Source organism: Sardina pilchardus, chromosome 20, assembly GCF_963854185.1.
Source record: "Sardina pilchardus chromosome 20, fSarPil1.1, whole genome shotgun sequence".
Classification (NCBI taxonomy): Eukaryota; Metazoa; Chordata; class Actinopteri; order Clupeiformes; family Clupeidae; genus Sardina; species Sardina pilchardus.
This window is the reverse complement of record NC_085013.1, coordinates 2,388,745-2,401,660: the sequence shown is the minus strand read 5'-3', so window position 1 is coordinate 2,401,660 and position 12,916 is coordinate 2,388,745. Positions and strand designations below refer to the sequence as shown.

Here is a 12,916-nt window from a genome sequence, read left to right as displayed (position 1 = left end):
TAGGTAGCCTACTTGTTACATTGATTTAATTAACAATAACTGGCCAAGAACAGAGATTAGGTCAAAAGTCAGAACAAGTGGGTAAGTGTGACTTTAAGTGTTTTTTCTATTACTATTGTGGGTCCTGAAATGGCATTTCAAGCATCTGCCAAGGCTATATGACAAACAGGGATCTGAATACAACTTCTGATATGAAAAATAAATTATTTTGAAGTGGGGATATGGAGAGATATGAAACAATGCAGAAATTTGATGTTATTTCCAAAAAGGATTTCTCGTGATTACTGCTAATTACACAGAGCATTGGAATCAGTAGGATCTCCTGTTTATTTTGATAAGTAGTTTGCCATAGGGCAGTAACGAAATCGTCAGATATTTCACAGAGAAGAATGGGTATGACGCAGAACTACATGTGCCATTCACTTTTGTAGGTAACTGTAGCCTACTTTTCAACGCCAATTATCTCGCGAACCGTTCATCATAGAAACTAGCGGCTGGTGCCATTGGAAAGGTCAGGTTCTGCAGTTTCATGTGATATGCCTGTTATTTCGGTGCGATCTTCTAGCGCAGCAATATGACCGAGAAGAATGGGTGCGGCCGCGGCCGCATGGTGCGTCTTGAAGAGGGCAGAGAGGGTTTGCCAGCGGCCCGATGGTGATCTTCTCGCGGCCCGGTAGATTGAGAAACACTATGATAGGGCACTGTTGTGGCTCGTGGGTAATGTAGTCTTTCATGAGTCTTGTGATATTGTCTATTCTCGGGCCACTGTGACTGTCACTGCGTCGGATCAGTTTCAGTAAGTACCGGAACGCAGAAAAAAGTGGCGGAACTCAAAAGACGAAAATACAGAAGTTCCGGAACGGCGTTCCGCTGCGTTCCGGCCCACTTCAAGCACTGGGTGCGTAAGGAAAATTGGATTAACACAGGACGTGAACTTCCATTTTCTCTGTGGTTTCCGACTCTGTGAATTGTGTCGATGAGGATATCCATCTGGTCTTTTTCATCTGGAGCTATCTCTCCAAGAATGCCATAGACCTGCTTTCTTAAGTCCTCGGCACTTTCGTTGTTTTTTTCAGGGAGATTGTTAAGTCTTAGATTCCAACGACGACTGTAACGTTCTGCTTCTTCAATTTTCCTGTCTTGCTCAGAAATCCGCAGATTGACTGATTGCACTTTGTCGCCAGTTGTTTTTGTTAGGAATTCTAAGCCTTCCATGTTTTCTTTGATGGACTTAATGTCCGCGGTATTCTTGCCAATTTTGTGCTCGAGAGAAGTGAATCTGCTGGCTAGATCACGGATAGCTTTTAAAATGTCTGAATTCGATACCTCTTCTTCATTGTCGATGCAGATTTTCTTGTGGTTCGGGCTAGACACAGGTGTCTCAAGTCGAGGTGAGCATATTGCTGCAGATTCTCCCTCCTGAAAATCCATTAGCAAGTTCCCTTTTACTTTATCTTCTTTACGTTTCATGTCACCGTTCGGTTTAGGCTAGTCTAGCCTACTGCAGGTTGGCGGGCTTGTTAGCCTACTCCAGTCTTGTATGCCACAGGCTAGCGGGCTTGTTAGCAAAATTAGTTCATAACATTAAACTGACCGTACTCGATCTTGTTCACTCTCACGCTTGACCGGGTCTATTACTTTATCTTGCATTTCTTCCGACTATCATTTGGTTATTAATGCTCGTATGGTAAGCGAATGTAGCAGGACGCACACTGCTTAGTTCCAAATGGGTAGCAATTAACTTGCTCTCCTTGCCCCGCCCCTGTGCTTAATTGCTTGCACCTGAAAAGGCCTTCAGATCCCTATAAAGGGGGTAGAAGAGAGGCCATGTTGGAAGGGGTCTTGAATGCGTGATCCCCGGATGGCTCTCACCCCAGCTCCATGGGCTCTGTCCCCATAGCATTTGGTCAGCTAGTACTATGGCTGTTTTGCAGCAAGCCAGCGATTGGATTCACTCGCCCTGTGCACTGGATCTGCTTTGGTCCGTCAAGGACCGCTGGAAGCACCCTGCCCCGTGGTGCCTGCTCCCTTGTCATATGTACTCCATGTTGACCAACGTGGTAGGTTCCTTTTAGTTTTATTTTATGATTTCGGTGACTGAGTGGCTCGTTATAATGATGTTCCCCACTCTTGTAGGCCTGAGCTCGGGTGGAAGCCGACAGACGAGGCTGCTCTGTTTCTGCGCTTTTTATCAACACTGTGTTTGTGTTTGTCTGTGCGTGTGCGCACACATGTTGCATGTGCTGTCCTGTGCTCCCCACACTCCCGGCGACATCCCAGCGGCAGCCAGTGAAGTCTGTTCGGGTGGCTCCAGCTTCCTGTTTGGCCCCGTTGTCGTCTGCTGATGGCATTCCTGTGTGTGTGTGTGTGCCTGTGTGTATGTATGTATAGGTGTAAGTGTAGGTTTGTCTTATGTTTGCCATTTGCCAATGGCCTGTTGTGTATTTGTGTAGTATTTTGTTTTGTCCTTGTATGTGATAATTAGGTATATTGGGCTGTTTGTTTGGGGGAACTCCTGTGGTGGTCGCCACTCCCCTTTTCGTGTGCTGTGTTGAATGTAGCTAGTACTACTGTTAGTCCACCGTGTGGTCGTGCCTGTGTGGAGCACTTTGATTGCCTTTTGGGGTACAGCGCCCGTTAGCAGGGTTGCCTGTTAAAGTCACAGCCTGATTAATGTCCCGATTTCTGTATGTCTGTGTACATGTTGTCTTGCTGTTATGTAATAAAAAATATATGTAATGGGAAACCACGTCTCTGCCTCCTCACCAACGAAGCTGTGTGTCCTATTGGTTCTAAGGGATGTCCCTGGGTTCCCTCTAATACCTGGGGTGGCGTAGTCAATGGCTAATTCTCCGCAATGCCACACATAGTACCCTGAACTTCTTCAGAGCTTAGAGCACGACGTGTGAACTGGTCGCCATCTTGGCCCAGCCTGTGGCAGTTGATGGTTGTTTTGCCGCCAGCGAACGTAGTGACGTAGGCTCAGCAGGGGTCTATAGCTAACTACATTGAAGCAGTAGTCGAGCTGAGGGGGAATGAGGGGGGAGATGGCATCCCGAGATTAAAAAAAAAAAAGGATAAAACCATCCCCCTTCTAAAAACGTCCATCCCTTGTGCCATTTTATCAATGAAAATGTAAATTACTATTTCAACAGAAATATTATTATAATAACATCAAAGATACTTAAATACCCAAGATGAAGCAGCTCAGGCTTTTACAATGGGATGGAATTGTACACACTTCCTGTCTCCTAAATATGCGTGTCATAATGCTTCGACAGAACATTCCATTTGATGCCCTTGTGACACAGAAAAGGTTATTGTATGGTTGCGCTACATCATAATATATACTGTATATACTGTATATATATATATATATATATATATATATATATATAATGCTACATAAGAGATACATTATATCCACCATTGTATTCAAGAGAAAGAGCCTGTTAACATGGTAACCCCTAAAAACTTAACAAATACCAAGTAATCAAGATTAATCTAATTTTCCTCCAGTTTCTGTTGTAAATACAGAACAACCTAGAGTGTATTTGAGACTCACAATGTTGTCATCTACTCAGTGAAAAAAAAAAAACAATCAATTCATTACCTTTCTTTCAGAAGTTATAATCAATTTACTCATAACTGAAGTTGCAGTAACAACTAGAATTTGTAAAGGGTAGAATGTTTTCATTCCCCGATTTGACATTTGCCCCAAAAATACAGATAATGGCCCTGTAACAAAAAATCAGATGTTTTACCATCTAAGCAAGATACAACGCTTAATATGGGGGCTAAATCAAATGTGTGGAGGAAAGGCAAAAGCTGATGGTGACTGCTTCTCTGTGTGCTATATTCTACTATGAAAACAAGAACAAAGACACTGGCACAGTTGTTAGGTTTGCAAAATTATTTTATTTAGAAATGTCTCAAACAACTTCATATTTGATGTCGGTTGCAGTTGGTTGCTTCCACCCCAGTTGCACGTACTTGTCTCCAGCCATCTGGGGGGAAAAAAACAAGTCTGAGAGTGAATAGGTTGTTTAGCTTTATTATACATCACTTCCACATACTCTTAATCGCAACCAACCATAACTCTTTTCACTAAGTATTGTAGGCTGCTTGGAGGACTCACAGCTTGGAGAGGTAGGCCTAATATCAGCTCTCACTACTTATTCCTTTGACTAAACTTCAGGTGTCAAGCAAACATTCATGAACATATAATATAAGTAAGGAGATATGAACACATCTGAACAGCATAGGCCTACACACACATATGTGGATTTTACTGCAGTTGCATAAAGACACTAGGAAATAATTGTGTCAAGGAGTGGACTAGGCTAAATGTAGTCTGGCTAAGATAAATGGGTATACCACCTCCAGACAAATAGCCGAATTCCCACCCAGCAGTGAGCACCCTCCTACTGTATCATCCAAGAAGGCAATCTGACTGCCTCAAAGCTTTTTCAACCGTCTCTGGTAGTAGCAACTGCTGTCAAGCAAAACTTCATGAAGCACGCTGATATTACTGTAGCTTTTCATATATCAATTCTCTGTACGTAAAAACAGGAACTTTGGTCACTCACTCTACTTGGACATCCTGAAACGAGTAACCTACAGTTGTTCAGGAAAACATTACAATATCTGGGATGTCGAAGGCCATGCAGACTATAGGCTATTTTCCATACTCAGACAGTGTTGAAAAAATTACTTTGCAGCTCTTGGGCGAATGAACACAGCGAGACCGGGAATTGAACAACACGGTGAAAACTATAGGGACATAGAAAACAAAGCTGTCACCCCAAAAAATAAGCTAAACATTCCAGATGAAAACAAGCACTAAAACTCCCCCAATCCGCCAGCTGTTGACAGTCAACTCGTGCAATTTTTTTCGACCTGTTGCTGGCTTAGCCTATATTTCCTACCTATGCATTTATTTATTTATTTATTTATTTATTTTGCTTTCAAACGGAGGAAGCAAATATTCAAAGGGGTTGGAACGTCTACGTACTAGGGAGCAGGCACGCACAGACAGACAGCTTGAAAAAAAAAAAGTTTCACTGGCTGATGGAGAGAAAAGCTTACGTCACCTGGTATTCCCAGGCGGTCTCCCATCCAAGTACTAACCAGGCCCGACGCTGCTTAGCTTCCGAGATCGGACGAGATGGGGCGTGTTCAGCGTGGTATGGCCGTAAGCGAAAGCAACCGGCCAAAGTAACCTACTTAAAGCTCCCTAACCCGGGTTGGAGACGCGTGTGTTGTGAAAGGTGAGGTACGCTACATTGTGTTCATGAAAACAAGGGCGCATTTTCCGCGTGGAGTTCAACTTTGAAAGTGAAGAATACAACAAATGGCATTTGCAAAACTTGTTTCTTTTTTTGAGGAAGGAGGACGTGCGGTTGGTCCTGAGGGAGCTGGATCCAAGGGGTGTCAGGCAAAGGCAGGCGGGACGTCTCCGGCGTCGCCATTATTTTGCCAAAAGTCCAAATTTCATTTGGCATTTGAACAGTTATGACAAACTGAAGCCATATGGCATGTGTGTCAATGGCTGCCTAGATGGCTTCTCCAGGAAGATGATCTGGCTTACACCACCAGCAGCGATCCTAGGTTGATTGGGGGATACTACCTAGATGCTACCCAGGTAGCAAGCTGACGTTGGGCCAACGTCAGAAGTTGTGTTGGGCCAACGTTGGGCGCTGACGTTGGGCCAACGTAATTTTGTCCGGTGGGCCAACGTTGGATAGGTTGGGTTTTGGTTGGCAGGAGGTTGGAATGGTATTATGAAAATATGGTTGGGCCAACGTTGGCCCAACGTTGTATAAGTTGTTTTTTGGTTGGCAGAAGGTTGGAATGGTATTATGAAGATATGGTTGGGCCAACGTTGGCGCAACCTTGGATAATTAGTTTTTTTGGTTGGCAGAAGGTTGGAAGGGTATTATGAACATATGGTTGGGCCAACGTTGGATAAATTGGTTTCAAACCTAAACATTTCTACCAACTGATACTTGGACCACCCTGGACAAACATTTTGTGAGATGATCAGCAGACCTGCCAGCAGCAAATTTGACTTTTCCTAAATACGCGTGTTTTGTCACCCAGAATTTTTACATGATGAAAAGCACACCGGTACAAGCTAGTTTAGAGCTATTTTGCACTCACTTATGTGACAACACTATGTTGTCTCGCGTTCGGCCATGTTTGTCCAGGCTGCTATTCTCTTTTCTCACAGCAGATGTCGCAAGGATTTCCTGTCAGTCGGGCATGAGAATAATATTTTACCATAAAACATATAGTTTATATATGTGCAATATGTATTATATATGTGATTTATTTTAATAACTATTTTTCATTTACATGGCATAGTCTATGGAGGCGATTTACAGTGGTAAAATGCGAGTTTGTTTTGAAAACGTTGTTCTGCGACGTTGTTCTATTAGGCAGGCCTACGTGTGTAAAAAATATTTTCAGCTGAAATTCGTCGAAGCCTATTTATGTAGGCTACGTAGGGTGCGTATGCCTACGTACATTCATAGTTGTATCTTATCTTCTATTTGTAGGCTATCTTTTAAAGCTCAGACTAATGTATAAGCATTTTCTTACATAGGCTATTTGCTGGACAAAGAAATCTCTTTCCAATTGATAGCGGTACATTCATTCAGTGGCGCATTGTTAACTCTCTCGACTACTACGCAGGAGACCTGGGTTCGCTACTTGGCACGAGCGAAAAAATGTAGCTCATATAGACTGAATTCGCTGACTGTTTTTCAACGTCGACGAACAATTATTTTTTTGTTAATGGTTTTTAATAACAAACTATCTGAAATAAACGGATGAATCACAATACTGTTTACCATTAACGAAAACTAATTTCGCCAGCCAATAATTTTCCAAATTGAGCCAAATTGAGCCGCCATCTGACAAACTTTGACTAAGCCAGTTATAATTATTTTTAGATGCAAAAAGTCTATCATAGAGACACGCGAAAAATAAACGAGCCTAGAAATTAGGCCTAGTTCTAGGCTACATGAGATTTTCCCACTGGACACACTGCTCGTTGCTACAGTACGATACACAGGACTCACACAGTGAGTTGACATGGGGGAAAGAAGCAAACAACGTAGCCTAATCTTGATCTCGCCTTACATACTTTCCTAATTCCTATGTAGGGCTAGTCAGCCTTTTGTTAAATCTTCAGAGCCCGGTTGCACAAACACCAAAACCAAAGATTGATGATATGAACCAAATATTCTGGAACAGACGGACTTACAACATTGAACGCGATAGGCTATTAGGCTACTGCGACTTCCACCGTTTCCTTTACAGAGATTGCTGCGCTGTTCACAACGCATGCAGTCTACATTGAAGTGAAACGTGCAGAACGTTGTCCAAAACAATACAATAACATTGTGTGTTGAGATCTAGTACAATATAGACATCTAGACATGAAGTGGCAACTAAAGCCATTATCAGTCATGAAAACTTTGGCGGCTGCAGCCTCATTTAGGTTTTGGATGATGAAACCGATCATTCCCCCTCCCCCATACACTCGTCTAGGCTAGGCTACTACAGACATCACCGCAGCATCGAGGACAATTAACTGCCTCCCCACCCCCACCGCCTCTCTCTGTGCATAGGCTAGGCTGTAGGCTGGCTAATTAGGCAACTCGTGGAAGAATGCGCAATCATGTTTCGCCGCATATGCGCGTTTCAGAATGTTCGAATTCGCCAGCGTGCGTGTAGTTCTAGTTGTGTGAATAGAAAAAATAGAATATAGCCTATATTTATTGATGCCTTGCTTAAAAGAACTTCCGCCATGAACAGGTCGGGGATCGAACCAGCAATCCTTTAATTATGAGGCCGAAGCTCTAACCAGTGGGCTACAGTTCTCTTCTACTAATCAGTGAAAATGTGTGTCTCAATGCTGAATCTTGAATTCACGTAGACGTTAGCTTAAATTGTAGAAACAATAGGCCTATAGCTTTTTTTCAGCAGACATCGCAAACATGTCATACACATTCACAAAACGGAGAATATCTTTCTGCTCAGCATAGCTCTCTATCTCCCTCCCTCCGATGTAGCTAGACCCTATAAGATGCTTCTCCCTAAATGAATAAAAATTGTTTTAGAAAGTAGCCACGGTAGCCTGTAAAATGCGGCCTGAAATCCTGGCTACTGTGTAATTGAAACCAGACTGTTCATTTTCGGCGGCGCAAACATATAGGCTACCTATTAAATGAATAGAAGTGCCACCCATTCACTTTTAGAGCATTTTAGTTGAAAGTCAAGTTTGCTTAAGGTTTGTTCAAGAACTCTTCTAGAGTTTTTACCTCAAACAACACAAATCAACACAAATAAATGAACAGATAACTCGAACGTGCTGTATGTCATAATGAAACAACCACAGACTATCAACAACACGGTCTGACACGAATGATACATGGCTTAGTGCAAACTGAATTTATGACCAAACGATTTGATTCGTGCACGAAGCGCCATCTAGCGATCATTTTGTGTAAGCAACAGCCTCCCAGTCTAAGGACTCAACGGTCTTTTGACCGCCTCGCCGCGCTTTAAGTAGTTCACACCAGCACGGCGCTTCTAGTAGGTCGTCAAAGCGGTCAAATGACCGGGGCGCGGCGCTTCTAGGTATAAGTGGGTCAGAACGGCGCGGCGCTTCTAGTGTTAATGAGTTGAATGTATGTAGTGTACTCCCAGTTCTGACTTCTTGTAGCATTCTCCTGGAAAAAAATATTAAAACAAAGAATAAATAAACAAACAAACAAAACAAGCTGACCGGCAAAATGACCAAATATATCAGGAGAGACAAATTGCATGAAAAACTTACATTCACTGTCAGAGCTGCTCAAAGAGATGGGGTGAGGCAATGATTTCTGTTTTTCTGTAAAAAAAAAAAAAAAGTGGACAGTAATTTCACCTACAATCACTTGTAAACCCATGTTGTTTAACTACTGTGGTGAGGAATAGGAACATAATAAGAATGGGATGGTATTATTTGCCTTTGCAGAAACAAACCAGTGAGTTTAACAGGAGATAGAATTTAATTGGTGATCATATACTTGCTATACCTCATGCATGCATAAAGCCTAATCCATACCATTTTTACAAATATTTGCTAATAATTGTGGCATGTGTTTTATGAAATATTACACACACAGGCTGCTGAGGGCAAGAGACAAGGCAATAGGTAGACCTTCTGACCACAAGGTACAAGGTCTTTTCCAGCGTTGTCAATAATTATGGAAGTCACTGTTTGTGTGTCAATATATCAATCAATATTTGTGATGAACACCATTTAGAATCAGACAAATGTAACAGTGTTTTTTTCATTAGATCATTAAGCATACCTTTTTGAGCAGCTCTCTCTTTTCTCCCTCCACTCCGGTCACAACTATATTTGAGCCAGTTTTTGATAGAATTTTCAGCCTCTATAACAGTGGCTCCCTGCCTTTTGGCTGATTCTGTTAACAACACACACACACACACACACACACACTGGACTCAGACCCACAAAATCTGTTATGCACTATGGAAGTTGCACATACCTCTGCTGTTAGTACTACCACACTGCTGCTACAAATCGCCCCATTGATATGCATTGATATTACTTAAAAAAACAACAACAACTATTTATAAATTCTAGCCGTTACAGCTTTTAAACATATTATTCTCCTGCTGTGAAACAATTGTTATGCAACTTTGTATTATGGTGTAGCAACATGCAATATAATATTTAAAACAGTACCTATGACCGCTTTTGCCAAAATGAGCCCTGAAAAGGGGCTCTTGTCTCCTCTCCCTTGCCAGTTAAATTGTTTAGCAAGCTCATCAGTGATGACATGCTTCATGATGCGGTGCACAATGTATTTTGGCGTTGTACCACCCAGGCTACAGAGATACCTTGTCTGTGTGAAAAGATAACATAACACACTAACATACATTACTGGCACATTGCATTATTACCAAACCAAAAAGCAACAGTAAGAACTTACCAGAGAACGTTTAGTGTCTCGGTTGGACAACTGGTCCTCAAGGCTTTTAATGTCAGTCATGCTCTGAAGAGGGAACTGAAAGTTGTCATCAATGGTGTCTGCTGCGTTCTCTTTTTTGGTAAGAGCTTGAAGGAGTAACGTGTTCTGCTGCACTTGGCCCTTTATCTCCTCCAGTGTCTGGTAAAGCCTGAGTTCTGAATCAGACGAACATAAGGTACATCATTCTAAGAGTACACAGAAATTTAATCACATCAGAATAATCATTAGCTAGAAAGGCTTACAGTGTAGACCAGGCATATTCAATTGGTGGCCCAATTTCACATATAGGCCTACAGTGGACTATGGTGAATCAAGCAATATTAAGTACTGAAAATGGACACATGCCCAATGAAAATATGCAGCCAGTTTTGTTCCTTGATGCTTACCTGAATCTAAAAATCTAATCTTGTAAATCAGCATGTAGTCACGAAAAATCGTTTTTTTGCCATGTTTTTAAGCATAAAATGTCATATATATCAGGAATAATATTTCAACAAACCCCTCTGTAAAAGTCTTGTAAATATAGTTTGGCATAAGACTGGAAAGTTTGGCGCATGTAAGTGCTTCAGAAGTGGAGATTATGTTCTCAGAGTGGGAGAAGGAACTCGTTTTGAGAAAACAGCCTTGAAACACAGCCAATGGGATACGTTCTAAGCCTAGACTCGCCTTTGAACTTTCGCGATTGGTAGCTAATACAAAGGAAATGTCCATATTTGGATTGCATAGCGTCATGCAGGAGAAAAAGGGCTTTCCAACGGTGTAACACACGATATGATTTGGATCACGGTTGCGGTAGTACATGACACTTTAGAATGGGAACTTTTGGTAAAATTAGGAGAAATATATAGGCGCGAGTAGACAAAATGTCATGAAATAAACACCTAAATGTCCTAAATGTCCTAAATGTGCATTTTGTCAACTAATGAAGATTGGTCATTTTGTCAACTAATGAAGATTAGTCATTTTAACCAATGAAGATTGGTCATTGTGTAAATATTACACAATCTAATGGTTAAAACAACCTAGAGAGATTGGTCATTTTGTCAACTAATGAAGATTGGTCATTTTGTCAACTAGTTAAAATGACCAATCTTCATTGGATCTAAAATCTTCATCGGTTAAAATGACCAATCTTCATTAGTTGACAAAATGACCAATCTTCATTGGTTAAAATGACCAATCCTCATTAGTTGACAAAATGACCAATCTTCATTGGTTAAAATGACCAATCTTCATTGGTTAAAATGACCAATCTTCATTAGTTGACAAAATGGCCATTCTCGCTAGGTTGCTTTAACCTATAGATCGTGTAATATGTGTCCGAATAACATATTGGTTAAAAACAATTGGTTAAATCTTCATTAGTTGACAAAATGGTGAAAATGACCAATCTTCATTGGTTAAGATGACCAATCTTCATTGGTTAAAATGATCAATCTTCATCAGTTGACAAAATCACCAATCTTCATTGGTTAAAATGACCAATCTTCATTAGTTGACAAAATGACCAATCTTCATTAGTTGACAAAATGACCAATCTTCATTGGTTAAAATGACCTATCTTCATTGGTTAAGATGACCAACATTGGTTAAAATGATCAATCTTCATTGGTTAAAATGACCAATCTTCATTGGTTAAAATGACCAATCTTCATTAGTTGACAAAATGACCAATCTTCATTAGTTGACAAAATGACCAATCTTCGTTGGTTAAAATGACCTATCTTCATTAGTTGACAAAATGACCAATCTTCATTGGTTAAAATGACCAATTTTCATTGTTTAAAATGACCAACCTTCATTAGTTGACAAAATGACCAATCTTCATTGGTTAAAATGACCAATCTTCATTGGTTAAAATGACCAATCTTCATTAGTTGACAAAATCACCAATCTTCATTGGTTAAAATGACCAATCTTCATTAGTTGACAAAATGACCAACCTTCATTAGTTGACAAAATGACCAATCTTCATTGGTTAAAATGACCAATCTTCATTGGTTAAAATGACCAATCTTCATTAGTTGACAAAATCACCAATCTTCATTGGTTAAAATGACCAATCTTCATTAGTTGACAAAATGACCAATCTTCATTGGTTAAAATGACCTATCTTCATTGGTTAAGATGACCAACATTGGTTAAAATGATCAATCTTCATTGGTTAAAATGACCAATCTTCATTAGTTGACAAAATGACCAATCTTCATTAGTTGACAAAATTACCCATCTTCGTTGGTTAAAATGACCTATCTTCATTAGTTGACAAAATGACCAATCTTCATTGGTTAAAATGACCAATTTTCATTGGTTAAAATGACCAACCTTCATTAGTTGACAAAATGACCAATCTTCATTGGTTAAAATGACCAACATTGGTTAAAATGACCAATCTTCATTGGTTAAAATTACCAACCTTCATTAGTTGACAAAATCACCAATCTTCATTGGCTAAAATGACCAATCTTCATTAAGGCTGGCTTACTTTGCACGATTTTGGTCTGTTTTAACAGAAATTTCCAAAATCTTGGCAGTTGTACTAGAATCTCGACGCGCTCCCGTCATCTAAATCGTTTAGTGTAAGGTGCCAATCTTAGCAGTTTTAAGTCCGTCGGAGTCAGTCTTTTTCTAGTTTTGCCGTTACGACAATATCAAACATGTTTGATATTATCGGAAGTATTTTCAGTCGTGGCTCATGCAAATAGTGACGTGAACATTAAAGACCAATCGTGACCTAGCTCCAACACGAAACAGGAAAGGGCAAAATAGGCAACAGCTGTAGCTTATATGATTTTTTGTTATTTCATTTCATATAAATTATTAGTCTAACTAGAAAACGTAATTTCGAGGAAATTACCAGTGCA

General features: G+C 40.5%; 1 long non-coding RNA gene and 1 other non-coding gene across 2 annotated transcripts; both read right to left on the bottom strand.

The window, feature by feature from the left end:
- Nucleotides 1-5,081: 5,081 nt before the first annotated feature.
- On the bottom strand, nucleotides 5,082-5,200 carry LOC134068255 (5S ribosomal RNA). Its single transcript, XR_009936638.1, has one exon. It is a non-coding gene; the product is annotated as a 5S ribosomal RNA (ribosomal RNA).
- A 3,236-nt stretch (nucleotides 5,201-8,436) lies between these two features.
- Nucleotides 8,437-9,468, bottom strand: LOC134067411 (uncharacterized). The gene is made up of 3 exons (XR_009936503.1): nucleotides 9,369-9,468; nucleotides 8,849-8,902; nucleotides 8,437-8,741 (listed from the first exon to the last, which is right to left on the bottom strand). It is a non-coding gene; the product is annotated as an uncharacterized LOC134067411 (long non-coding RNA).
- Nucleotides 9,469-12,916: the final 3,448 nt, after the last annotated feature.